Source organism: Corythoichthys intestinalis, chromosome 9 (assembly GCF_030265065.1).
Source record: "Corythoichthys intestinalis isolate RoL2023-P3 chromosome 9, ASM3026506v1, whole genome shotgun sequence".
Classification (NCBI taxonomy): Eukaryota; Metazoa; Chordata; class Actinopteri; order Syngnathiformes; family Syngnathidae; genus Corythoichthys; species Corythoichthys intestinalis.
In genome coordinates this window covers 34,627,572-34,642,647 of record NC_080403.1, presented here as the reverse complement: position 1 = coordinate 34,642,647, position 15,076 = coordinate 34,627,572, and positions in this window count along the sequence as shown.

The window sequence follows — 15,076 nt, the reverse complement described above, 5'->3', positions numbered from 1 at the left end:
TTAATTAGTGTAGGGTCCCCTGAGGTTTCTCATGCGATGTGGGATATGTTTGGGATAGTGGAGGTGCTTTTACACAAACAAGGTTAATGGAGCCTAAGACAACTGCCTCCTCTCTCCCTTATCCACTTATATTCATATGTGACAATGCCTTGGTTATTCCTTAGCCAATATGCTGGAGGGACTGACTACCTTGGGACTATTCGTATAACCCATTATGATGACATATATTTACATCACATTGTTTCAGTATTACTTCTTTTTGCAATCTTAAAGGGCAGAATGGTAAATAGCCAAATATTTGTTTCAGCAGGAAGCCCAGAGCTCAATCTAGCCAATGTGCAAAAAGAATCTTTTTTTCTTCAACTGAAAAGAGCAAATTGCTTACTGCCCTAAGTTATGATTGTCAAAATAAACATCATCATCATCCATTAGTGTTCTCGCTGTGTGTCAGCTTTTTGATGATCATTATGCTCGTCTAGACTATTATTGCAGGAGTGAGTGTGTTTATCAACATTTCTTGAGAAAGTGGTATTAGCACAAATCGTAAAACACACACACGCAAACATTAAGATGCACTTTGAATCGATGCACAAAGTCCATCTTCATGCTATTCATATCGGGTGATTAAGCAAACTGTGCCTTGATAAGCGCAAAGCTCTTCTACTCATACACTCTTCCTTCTCCTCCCACCTCTGTGACCTCCGTCAGGAACAACATGATTTATCACACCAATATCCCCTTCAGCACCTGCCTGATTGCTTTGATTCCTCTATTGACATTTCTTACCTTCGCACCTGCATGCATTTTTCATGCTTACCCTGGGAATCCACGGATGATCCTCATAAAGACATTAAAAAAGACTCCATCTTTCACGCAGCCTGTTTGGAAGATAGTCAAATTTGCTTTTCATATTGATATAAGTCTCTTGATTTGTATTTTTGAATGTTTTACTGCCCTATGGTGTGCTTTACATATATCAAATAGTAACAGAAACTGCCAGTACCACTTCAAATCTGCAACATCAATAAACTCAAGAGTACTGTATTTTTCGGACTACAAGTCGCACCTGAGTATAAATCGCACCAGCCATAAAATGCCCAATGAAGACAAAAAAAAAACATATATAAGTCGCACAGGAGTATTTATACTTGATAAAATCCAACACATACAACAGATCTGTCATCTTGAAAGGCAATTTAAAATAAAAATACAATAGAGAACAACATGCTGAATAAGTGTACAGTCCATTAACAACGAAATGCGAATATACTGTCCTCACCAGGACGCTACGGCTCGGTCCTGGCTATACAGCGAGCTAAACTCCCAAATGACGCTGCTTGACGTCCGTATAATTTGTGGAATCAATTTCGTCCTCGATACCAAACAGGTTCGCATCAACGTAAATAAATGATAATTAGGTGCTGTTACAGCAATGCCACAAACGGTTAGCATGCACTCGCTAGCATTAGCACATCGTTCAAACAACCACGCAACTAGCTCTGTTGTCTGTGTCCGATCGCGAGTGGGAAACACACAACAACAACAGAAAAGATGATGCACACAGGCGTTGCCTCTGTAGAGATATTTTACAAGCATAAACAATGAACGTCGGTTCGCAGCCATGTTTCACTCTCACTAACTCGCCCACTCACTCAAGCTGCATAGCTGTTCGGCTTCTTCTAGCGTGTTAGCGGTCTTCTTCACGTAAACAAGTGCGGGTGCGCCCTCATGTGGGCGTGAAAGCGCCACAAACTAGAAGCATGCATTTCAATATAAAAAAAGTCAATAAATCAATTGAACACACATTGCCAAAGGCAGAACGCGAACGTGGCCATAGCTATTAAGAGTTATTCAGATAACTATAGCATAACGAACATGCTAACAAGTTTACCAAACCATCAGTGTCACTCCAAAACACCAAAATAACATGTGAAATGATATCTGATATCATAATGTGTTAATAATTTCACACATAAGTCGCTCCTGAGTGTGGGTTTTTCATTTCATTATCGAGGCATTACAATTTGTGTGTTTATTGGGGAGGTGTTCTGGCACAGACATATTCCTTTATTTTTATTCATTATTGTATGTTTGTCTGCTTTAATTAAAATGTTTCGTTTATATAAGGTATCGTGCTGCTTCTTGAAGGTACAGTTGTGGTCAAAAGTTGACATACACTTGTGAATAACATAATGTCATGGCTCTCTTGAGTTTCCAGTTATTTCTACAACTCTGATTTTTCTCCGATAGAGTGATTGGAACGGATACTTCTTTGTCACAAAAAACATTCATGAAGTTTGGTTCTTTTATGACTTTATTATGGGTTAACAGAAAAAGTGATCAAATCTGCTGGGTCAAAAATATACATACAGCAACACGAATTAGCAATTTCTTGTGAGTGATTATTGACTTGAACAATCATTGACTTGAACAAGTCAGGAAAGTCACTTGGAGCCATTTCAAAGTAGCTAAAGGTCCCAAGAGCAACAGTGCAAACAATTGTTTGTAAGTATAAAGTGCATGGCACTGTTTTGTCACTGCCACGATCATGAAGAAAACGCAAGCTATCACCTGCTGCTGAGAGAAAATTGGTCAGGAGAGTGAAGATTCAACCGAGAATCACCAAAAAGCAGATCTGCCAAGAATTAGAAGCTGCTGGAACACAGGTGTCAGTGCCCACAGTCAAGCGTGTTTTGCATCTCCATGGACTGAGAGGCTGCCGTGCAAGAAGGAAGCCCTTGCTCCATAAGCGGCACCTTAAGGCTCGACTGAAGTTTGCTGCTGATCACATGGACAAAGATAAGACCTTCTGGAGGAAAGTTCTGTGGTCAGACGAAACAAAAATCGAGCTGTTTGGCCACAATGCCCAGCAATATGTTTGGAGCAGAAAAGGTGAGGCCTTTAACCCCAAGTACACCATGCCTACCGTCAAGCACGGTGGTGGTAGTGTTATGCTGTGGGTCTGTTTTGCTGCCAATGGAACTGGTGCTTTACAGAGAGTAAATGGGATAATGAAGAAGGAGGATTACCTTCAAATTCTTCAAGATAACCTAACGTCATCAGCCCGAAGATTGGGTCTTGGGCGCAGTTGGGTGTTCCAACAGGACAATGACCCCAAAAACACATCAAAAGTCTTAATAGAATGGCTAAATCAGGCTAGAATTAAGGTTTTCAAATGGCCTTCCCAAAGTCCTGACTTGAACTTGTGGACAATGCTGAAGAAACAAGTCCATGTCAGAAAGCCATCAAATTTAACTGAACTGCACCAATTCTGTCAAGATGAGTGGTCAAAGATTCAACCAGAAGCTTGCCAGAAGCTTGTGGATGGCTACAAAAAGCGCCTAAATGAAGTGAAAATGGCCAAGGGACATGTTACCAAATATTAGCGCTGCTGAATGTAATTTTTGACCCAGCAGATTTGATCACTTTTTTCTCTTCACCCATAATAAAGCCATAAAAGAACCAAACTTCATGAATGTTTTTTGTGACAAAGAAGTATCTGTTCCAATCACTCTATCAGAGAAAAATCAGAGTTGTAGAAATAACTGGAAACTCAAGAGAGCCATGACATTATGTTCTTCACAAGTGTATGTAAACTTTTGACCACAACTGTAACAGGTAATGTAGCTGAGGATATGCAAGAGCTTTGTTAGGGGTAAAAAGGCCAGAAGCGGAGGAGCAGCTCAAACTTTTAGAGTATGATCCAATTGCACTTTGAGGGTTGGGTAGGCATGGGCTGTCAAGCTTGTAAGGGAATCCCGCTTCATTCATTCTTTCATTTGCACATCTGAGAACTTCCATGGTCTTTGCTAGCCTCACTCTATTCATACAATGTGTGAGTGAAGCCCCTCTATATCCCGGTAAATTCCTGTGTAAGGTGACGCAGGATTTAGCTGTGTCATTGCTTTCACACATGGAGAGCTATCTTGGGAATAACGCAGGTGGGACACTTTCACAGGCTTGTCCCGTGTTGCCATCTCGGTGCTCTCTGTACGGGGAGGGCGGCTGGCACAATTTTTTAACCTGGATATTACATTTTTGGTCGGCATCGGCAAACAAATAAACCACACATTTCCAAAGACGCACGATGGACTCGCTTCCTCGGCTCTACGATCCAGTACCAATTTAATTTCGTTGTATTTTCAGTTTAATTTAGCTAATTCCGGTTTGCCATGTTGATAATTGCGTTGTTTACTGCTTTTCATCTTCCTGCGAAGAAAGAGGAAATGACGATCGGCCTGCCATGATATTTACGTCATCAAACTGACCCGGGAATTAACTATTGCTTTCGCACATACCGCTTCCCGGGAAAGTCCTGAACATTAGCCAATATTAAGATACGAATCAGTAAATGTCCACGTCATCTCCGTGTCAATCAACCTGGGAAATTGCTGTCACACATAAGGGCTACCCGTTTAAATCCCAGGATTTTAACGGTGTTTAGGTATGCGTGAAAGGGGCTTGAGTGTGTGTGGGGTTGGGGTGGGGGTTTGGAATGTTAGAGTTTTGCAATGATACCTATGCGTTAAAGAGCAGTCCATGATGCCATGTTTATATGCATTATGTCTTACTATGACTCCTGAATTAAGTTTGGTAGAGTAAGATATGAATAGATTTTCTTTTACTCATAAAGCCCTTCAGAACAAACAAATATGGTCTGGGGAAGACTGACTTTTTTCGATATCTTCAACTACGCCACTATCTTTACACAAGCATTTTAAATGAACGTGACAGACATCCAATAACTACTATCTTTGTGGATGCTTCACGAGCCACACTCACAAAAAAAAAAAAAAAAACGGATCTCTAAAACATATTTAGCACTACACAGGATGATAAACCTCACTTTTACATACATCAAGCTCAGATGGGAGAGGGAGGGGGGAATAGAACTTTCCAGTGAGGACTGGTTAAACATATGTAAAACAGAGGCTACTACGTCTAGCTCTGATTTATGGCTTGAATTCACGTGGAAGAATACTATGCGTTTTTTTCATTACACCAACAATAAAGGAACTCCAAAGCAAATATGGTAAATGTTGGCGGAAACGTGGAAGTTCATCTGTGTGCCACTTCCAAATCTTCTGGGGGTGTCCCAAGATCTCCTCTTTTTGGAGACATGTAGCGATGGTTTCTGAGAAGATTTTGTGTTTAAAATTAGAAGCAAGTTTTCACATGTTTTATTTGGGTAATATCCCAAATGGTTTTACAAAACGAGACAGGTACCTCCTACAGATATTTCAAGCTGCAAGCAAGAAAACGATAACTCGAAAGTGGTTAAAAGAAACACCACCTACTGTCACGGAATGGATGGACATAATACACGAGATTTATATTATGGAGCGAATGACTTTTTCCTTAAGAAACTCAGCCGATAAAAGGGGAAAGATACAGGGAGAAATGGAAACTTTTTCTAACTTAAGGATGTGATTCCTCTGTCCGTATACTCCTGCTGACAAACCCTGGATGGCTCTTTCTTTTCCTTTTTTTTTTCCGTTTTTATTTATTTTATCTGTGTTGGTCATTTTGTTATGTTTAATGCTCTACACTGGTACTGCTGGAAACAAAAACGCAATAAAAACAAAGTTTAAAAATAAAGACTTGTAGTCCCACAAATCCACTACTATTTGTACTTGTCCTGTAACAGGTGTGGAGCTTAGAGGGTTGCTGGGGGTGCGGCCAGGCCCAGCCTTCTAGGGGGCCAGGTTTGCAGGCGTAAATGGAGCCCGGGTGGGCAAGCGGAGGGGCTAAAATCAACGTAAGATGATGCGCAGAGCAATGGTGTACCGCAAGCAACACATCACTTTTGCTTATTAATATTCATGATGTTAACAATTGTGGCTAGGCGGGTCAACCTCCCATTTGTCCCCAATAGTAAATGAATGGAAATAGTGTACGAACGAGATGTTCATTGAGCTAAACCTACCAATTCTGTCTGAAAATGATGTCCCTGGTGCAAAATTCACTGGTAAAGATGTGGAAGAACATACAAATGTTCGCTTATAGAGATGGCTTGAGTGTCGAGGGCTGAAAAAGATGGGAAAAAGAGCCGAGACGACCTAAGCTTAGCCTTAGGCCTTAGACTTAGCCTTAGACTTTCTACACACATCCAATCACAATAATATAAAACATTAACAGCTGAACATTGAACCTACAGTGCCTTGCGAAAGTATTCGGCCCCCTTGAATCTTGCAACCTTTCGCCACATTTCAGGCTTCACACATAAAGATATGAAATTTAATTTTTTTGTCAAGAATCAACAACAAGTGGGACACAATCGTGAAGTGGAACAACATTTATTGGATAATTTAAACTTTTTTAACAAATAAAAAACTGAAAAGTGGGGCATGCAATATTATTCGGCCACTTTACTTTCACTGCAGCAAACTCACTCCAGAAGTTCAGTGAGGATCTCTGAATGATCCAATGTTGTCCTAAATGACCGATGAGGATAAATAGAATCCACCTATGTGTAATCAAGTCTCCGTATAAATTAGGCCTGAACGATATATCGTTTAAACATCGCCATCGCGATGTGCGCATGCGCAATAGTCCCATCGCAAGGACGTGCGATAGTTTTTTCATTTCATTTTTTTAAATCCACAAACGTTTGTTTTGAGCAAGGAGCGAGAAAGAGAGTGCAGTCTCTCATTCTCTCCAGCTCGCAGTCATCGGCTCCTCCCCCTCCCCTGCTAGAGCGGAGTGGAGGGAGGGAGGAGGGGCCGAACAGCAGAGCGGAGGGAGGAGGGGCCGTTTTCAAAGTGAAAGCAAGCAACACGTTGAATAGGGAAGACTGTCTCCAAAAGGAGTTTTGGAAGTATTTTGGCTATCGACAAGAATATAAGGAACAAAAAACAGCCCTGTTGACAGTGCCTCGCCATGGTTGCCTCAACAAGAAGTAATCCGTCGAACATGTGGGACCATTTAAAACGCAGGTATCTATGCATTCCTGCTACGAGCTTCCCATCAGAGGCTTTTTAGTACAGGTGGGAACATTGTTACGTGCCAACGTTGTTGTCTCAAGCCTGCAATGGTGGATAAACTAGTAGTCTTGGCCAAAAACCTATGAGACCCAGTTGAGAATTGCTGAGCAAGGAAGGTGGACGATATGCAGACAAATACATAAATTTGGGAGTTAAAATGGTTCTGTTATTCATCAGTTATTTGCTGTTATTCAGTTCAATTATTTACAAGTTCAATTGAGTTTCTGTTTCTTTTATATTTAAATTAACTGTAAATCGTATTTTTCAAATAACTATAGTACAGCTGCACATAAAGTTTTGATACTTAATATTTTTAAAATATTTTTACAACTTTGTTGCAGTTTTGCAGTTCTATATTGTTATATTTTGTGTAAACAACTCAGGGGACTAATGCACTTGCACTTTTATTTGACAGATTTAATATTTAAGTTCAAATATGTTGACAACTTTATTGTTTTACTGAGGTTCTTATTTATTGTTATAGTTTGTGAACAACTCTTATTTGTCATATTTAATATTTTTGTTCAAATATGTTTACAACTTTGTTGTTATTTTACCGAAGTTGTTATTTATTGTTATATTTTGTCAAAAACTCAGGGGACGAATGCACCTGCTCTTTTATTTGTCATTTAATGTATTTGCTGCTGTTGAAGTGTCAAATATTGTGTTCAAGAAATTATCTATTTTGTGCAGACATGGCTTCCTGGATCCCTTCATATAATACAGCAATCTTAATCATTCACAAATGAAACCGTATTATATGAATACACTGTGGTCACGGTGTGTCATGCAAAGTATTTCCAAACAGCTATTCAAGTCATCTAGTGAATATTTCTTTAAAATTATTTATTATTATTATTATTTTTTACTATCGCAATATAATATCGCAATATATTGCACACCTAAAAAAAATCGCAACAATAGTTTTTTCCAATATCGTTCAGGCCTAGTATAAATGCACCTGCTCTGTGATAGTCTCAGGGTTCTGTTTAAAGTGCAGAGAGCATTATGAAAACCAAGGAACACACCAGGCAGGTCCGAGATACTGTTGTGGAGAAGTTTAAAGCCGGATTTGGATAACAAAATATTTCCCAAGCTTTAAACATCTCAAGGAGCACTGTGCAAGCCATCATATTGAAATGGAAGGAGCATCAGACCACTGCAAATCTACCAAGACCTGGCCGTCCTTCCAAACTTTCTTCTCAAACAAGGAGAAAACTGATCAGAGATGCAGCCAAGAGGCCCATGATCACTCTGGATGAACTGCAGAGATCTATAGCTGAGGTGGGAGAGTCTGTCCATAGGACAACAATCAGTCGTACACTGCACAAATCTGGCCTTTTGGAAGAGTGGCAAGAAGAAAGCCATTTCTCAAAGATATCCATAAAAAGTCTCGTTTAAAGTTTGCCACAAGCCACCTGGGAGACACACCAAACATGTGGAAGAAGGTGCTCTGGTCAGATGAAACCAAAATTGAACTTTTTGGCCACAATGCAAAACGATATGTTTGGCGTAAAAGCAACACAGCTCATCACCCTGAACACACCATCCCCACTGTCAAACATGGTGGTGGCAGCATCATGGTTTGGGCCTGCTTTTCTTCAGCAGGGACAGGGAAGATGGTTAAAATTGACGGGAAGATGGATGCAGCCAAATACAGGAACATTCTGGAAGAAAACCTGTTGGTATCTGCACAAGACCTGAGACTGGGACGGAGATTTATCTTCCAACAGGACAATGATCCAAAACATAAAGCCAAATCTACAATGGAATGGTTCAAAAATAAACGTATCCAGGTGTTAGAATGGCCAAGTCAAAGTCCAGACCTGAATCCAATCGAGAATCTGTGGAAAGAGCTGAAGACTGCTGTTCACAAACACTCTCCATCAACCTCACTGAGCTCGAGCTGTTTTGGAAGGAAGAATGGGCAAGAATGTCAGTCTCTCCATGTGCAAAACTGATAGAAACATACCCCAAGCGACTTGCAGCTGTAATTGGAGCAAAAGGTGGCGCTACAAAGTATTAACGCAAGGGGGCCGAATAATATTGCACGCCCCACCTTTCAGTTTTTTATTTGTTAAAAAAGTTTAAATTATCCAATAAATTTTGTTCCACTTCACGATTGTGTCCCACCTGTTGTTGATTCTTGACAAAAAATTAAAATTTTATATCTTTATGTTTGAAGCCTGAAATGTGGCGAAAGGTTGCAAGGTTCAAGGGGGCCGAATACTTTTGCAAGGCACTGTATGTGCCAGTCCAACATTTCCCATATTCCATAGTGGGAAATTCCAACAAGAGAACACAGGACATACTTATGAAATACTTTGATATCAGGATGCCAGATGAAATAAATGCTCAGGGCAATAGCGATGGGTATAGTGTTCTTGCATCATCTAATGACAACTTTCACACTGTCTTGCATAAAACTGCTGTAAATGGCAAAATTGTTGAATTAATAATTTGCTGAGTATTAGATTTGATGCCAGTCTTAAAGAAAGATCTTTGTTGACATATTTTCGGCAAATGCAGTTGGTTGAGTGGAACACAAACGCAATGGTGCCAGCGAAAATGTGACAAACAGCGGGCAGAAGCTTCGATATGTAAACCCTTTAATGTCCAATGACTATAGGACGTTTAGAGAGAAATTTTAAACATGTATTGGCAACAAAATCCAAGCAATTCAAGGCCCGTAGGAGATCTGGGTTAATGAAAAAAATGTTGGTCTGACTCACCTCTGTCTTGGCCACAAATCTGTCAGGGAGACATATATCGCTATTTAATAGAAGGCCCTAGACTCCTCACTCAAGAAAAATTAAAGGCGTTCAAAAGGTTATTATTTTGTTTCAAGGAAATTAAAGTTATTTCTTCTGTGAAGCACTAAACCAGGATCATGCTGAAAGTGGATCGTATATTATTAATACTTTTAATCTTCTCTAAATAACAAATAAAATAGTCACTTGAAGTTACCATGAAAAAGGTCCAGTGTTCTGTCAGATTACCATACTTTTTTTAAGCATTCTACCCATGTCCGCATTGTCAGACATTACGGTAAATTTTGCTCAAAGTGCTTTATAATTAAATTGTAGCTGTAGTGACGTAAACTGGAGTGCATTTGATAAAGTTGTGTGGTTGCGGGGCTCCTGACGTATTTTGTACCCTAGGCAACATATTTACTAAATGTGTTGTTGTTCTTTTATTCTCGTGTATAATTTTTTTGAATATTGCTATCATTAAATATTATTTGAACATTTTTCTTGACGCCCTTTTGGTTGCTGCGACGCCCTTAGCATTTGCCTGGCTCGCTTTATGGACCGCATAGGTCTGTGTGGCCGCTACCTATTTCCGTATTAAAACGCAGATATTCATTCATTTTCCATGCCGCTTATTCCTCACGAGGGTCGCGGAGGTGCTGGAGCCTATCCCAGCTAACTTCGGGCAGTAGGCAGGGGACACCCTGAATTGGTTGCCAGCCAATCGCAGGGCACAAGGAGACACACAACCATTCACGCACACACTCACACCTATGGACAATTTAGAGTGTTCAATCAGCCTACCATGCATGTTTTTGGGATGTGGGAGGAAACCGGAGTTCCCGGAGGAAACCCACGCAGGCACGGGGAGAACATGCAAACTCCACACAGGAAGGCCGAAGCCCGGGATTGAACCCTTGATCTCAGAACTGTGAGGCAGACGTGCTAACCACTCAGCCACCGTGCCGCTAAAACGCAGATATATGAAACATTTATGTCGTCATATTAAATATGACATGTACTTAATACAATTAAAGTCAGGAAATGTTTATTTAAAAGCAAAACAAAGCATGAGTGTGCCCCAGCACACTAACAGGCTGAAGGCTCTGTATGCATGCTCTCAAATGGCTAAATCATAATCTACAGGCACAAAAAGTCTACAATTAATTAATAAGCCCTGATACAAAGAATCACAAATTGGGATCCAAGGATGGAAAAAAAATCAGGAAGAGATTTGAACCCTAAACCTCAAAACAATTAGAAAGAAATTTTAACCGCTTCTCTCTATCCTGTCCCATTTTACACATTTCACACAGAAAAAAAATGTTTTCCAAACATCCTGAATATTTAAAACTATATTAAATTACACAAGCTTTGTAGGTGGCATGTTCTTGAGCGGTTACTGTATGCAAAGGTTGGTGAGGTTGGGGCATGGAACTCAATATGAGGTTTATTCTTAAAAGAAAAAAGGTTTACTTTGTCATAATCTCAAAAATTTTCCTGAGTAGATCCAAGGATGAAAGGAAGGCCCTGATCATACATATGCATATAGAAGTGACATTGTGAACTGAAGGTTTGCACAAAAAATGATGACTGAATATGTTTGCCATCTGTTATATAGAGATGTGCTGAATACATGATGGCAGGAGCCATGTTGTGCACTGTCCATCTCTTTCATTTTCTCTCCTTCTTGCCTCTTTTTTGCCTATTTTAATTTCTTATCTTGTCAAGGAGCCTGTGCTTGCTGTCTGACTAAGATGTTAGAGTCCTTGCAGTTGATTCAGCAGTTAAGTGTATTAATTCCCAATCTGGCAAACTCATTTGGTATTCTATTAGCATAAGAACCAAAGTGTGTAGAGTATAAAGTCTTTCGCTAGTTAAAGCCACATGAACCTATTTGTAAACACATACAGTATTGATGCGGAAACTGTCACAAAGTTGATAACTTCTACAATCTACAGTAAAGCGGATTTGCCTTTTTCTCTTTGAGCCATATAATATATTAACTCAGGTTGAATTTGGTGGATTGAAATGTTGTTATTACTTGCATAAAATCTGAGTAGTGCTGCAACGATTAATTGATTAACTTGAGTATTCGATTAGAAAAAAAAGATTCGAATTAAATTTTGCTGCTTCGAGTATTCGTTTAATTAAAGTGACGTTGTAATGGTTTATTTTGCAAGTGTTTGCATTCATTTTTATTGATTTGGGTGGATACACTGCCCTCTAATCTGCCTCATTTCACATGGCTGAATCCAGCTGCTCCTTGTTAAGACCAACATAAGCCAAGTTTTTGTTTGCGCTGTTTTTTTTTTTTTTTTAATTAATTCTAATTTAGTTATAGGTATAGGTATAATTACCCGTTTTTTGTTTCAATATGTGTCTGAACCATTTGCTAAGAGCAATGTAAAAAAAAAAAAAAAAGTTTGCGTTTTATTGCATCTAAGCTAATGGACCTTTGCAATGTAATTCAGCCGATTGTTCTTTTGCTGTACATAGATAATTATTTATTTATTTTTATATTGTTTGAGGCTCAGCGCAAATATTTTAATTTTTCATGTTCCTCATCCGATTACTCGATTATTCGAACTAACTAGTTCATCGATTAATCGACTACTAAAATAATTTTTAGCTGCAGCCCTAAATCTGAGAGAATGAATGTTTGTGTCAGGTGATTGCAATATAATTTAAATATCTGCTTGCATGGGGTAATGCAACCCCAGTGCTGGCTCAGTGGTCTGCTCAGGTTCGATTCCCGCTTGAAGGTGGCAAATCTACCATGATACTCGATTATTTTTCTGTGGCAACCCCCGAAGGGAATTAAGCTAAAAGGGATCGATAGATAGGCTGATGTGTCTCAGATTCTGTCTATTTTTCTGTTGTCATGAGCTACAATGAGCTACAAACCTTTGACAACTATTTTTTTTTTTTTAATTTGATTAATAGTTCAGCAGTCATGTTGAAATGAAAACAGAAAACCTAAAAAAAGGAAATGGCATTCACAGAGCTGTGGAAATAAAGGACACTTGATATTGGGGTGTAAAAGGGGACATAGATTGACAGTCTGTTGCTCACCCTGGGTAGGGTTGACAGCTCCTTGCTGTGAGCCTTGTCTGTTGTTTTCTGAGCACCCCTGCTGCCATTTAAGTGTGATTGAGGGGTTATTTCTGACTGCACAGTCAGTTGGGAGCTGTGATGCTCTGACTGTTGGTATAATGACTCCATGCTGAGTGTAAACTGATGATAGATTGTTGGTGGAAACCACAAATTAGTCACTTGACTTAGGCATTCCTTGTTTTCTTTCAAGGGAAAGGAGGAAAGGGACGATTGGACAGAAAACAGTCAAATTTCCTTTTATTCACTAGAGCCACTCAAATACTATAATGTATGTGGGAAACAATAAGTATGTGACAATTGTTTTTAATTAGCTAAAGAAGTTTCATTCGGTTTGCAACCTGTCAAGAGTGTACCTCACGCCCATAGTCAGTTGGGTTATATCTGATATTATCAAGGAGCTGATAATATCGGACAATAAAAGCAGTTGAAAATGGTATCGGATAATATCGACATCGGTTTTCATAATCGGTTTTGGGCCAGTAACCATATGGCAGTGCTGGCATGTACACACATTGCCTGCCTGTGTTTATGGTGTTTCGCTGCCCCCTGCTGGAGCTTAGGTGTAATTAGCTTTGATAACTTCCAACACTTTCTGGTGATGTAATCATATGTTGATACAAGCTCATTGCGAACAGAGAGAGCTAAATGGACGAGCTAACATCTGCAGCCAATGTACCGTGGCATTTCTTGCCATCTCACTACGTTGTTCGTGCCTTGTAAAAGCATCGCTTGTAAGTTATATTCTCCCTTTGTTTTATATTCATGAGCGTTGTGTAGTATATTGGAGATGTGTATATTTTGTTTTGTTTGCATTTGTGGTAAAATGTGGTTACATTATTTCATTGCTTGCAAGCTGTACTACTAGTTGCTATTCAAATTGACATGTAGTGTATACTTTATTTTGTGACTTTATTTCATATCATTGACACAATGTTTTGTTGTTAACAATTTTACAAAAAAATATCAGTGGTCTTGTGAATGGAAAGATGACCACACTAAAGCCAATTCAACTTTACTCCAGCGTCTGACTTCTCTTTAGAGCCTGATTTGTTCAGTATCTGTCAATTTGTGCACCCAAACACACATTGAGGATGGAATAAGTGCATCATTGGCACTCTGTACTTGCACTTGATCCAAAAAACTGATGTTTGCACTATTTGTATTTCAACAATAGATATAGTGGTGAAAAATAGGAACTTTTTCCATAACTCCAGTTAAAGTTGTTCTCTTATTTTAACAGAATGTTTATTTGGAAAGCCTTGAAGTTGTTACATTTATCATTAGTAAAGCATCTAATGGGGCATCAAAATACAATTAGCCATGTATACATTATCGGGAAATCTGTAATCGATTATAAAGTCATCATCGGACAACTCTAATTATGTTGTTCTGTAGATTGGCTTCCTTACAAAGATTATTAACAATATATCAGCAACTACCCCATGGCATTGTCAAATGTCTAGCTACAATTCTTACCCATTCAAGAGGTACAGCATATGTCCTCTTCATTCTTGCAGGAAGTTTCTGCCCCATAAAACAGGTCTTCGAACTTTTCATCTCAAGAATGGTCAAAGAAGACAATAAAGCATTTTAAATCCCCCACCTCCTTGTGTGATATTAAAAAAACAAACAAAAAAACTTTTCTCAAAAAACATTTTCGTGCTATGGCAAGTTCTTCACCAAATGACAAATTGGCTTGCAGGGTGTTATTTCCACTTGTCACGCCGGACAACAACTAAAAAATCCTACTGACATTCCTGCCTTTGAACAACAATGCCAGAACACCCTGTATAATGTTGGATCTTTATTAGTGGACAACTGCAAGTTTCAAACTGATATTTTTTTTTTCTTGGTGCATCTATATATTTTGTAGTGCCATATAGTGCCAAGCTTGTGAACAGTCGTGATAAATTTTGATAATATGATTAAATATGAGTTTTCTTTATTCAAATTTTAATTATATATAATATTTTCGCTTTAAAAGGGTCACTAAACCATGTTTCTCTTCATCTCTCCCCTGTCTAATCTAAGTTTGCTGATACTAAGGGGTTTCATCTCATCTCTCATCCTGTGCCATAATCACTGCTCTTTATGATCACTTTGCCCTTCATGCCCTTTCAAGATGTGCCATGTAATGAGGGCTCTGGAGAACTGTCTGAGTGGCCTATTTAGCTATTCAGAAAAGATCATCCCACACATCCTGCAATTTCTACATAGTCACTGTGC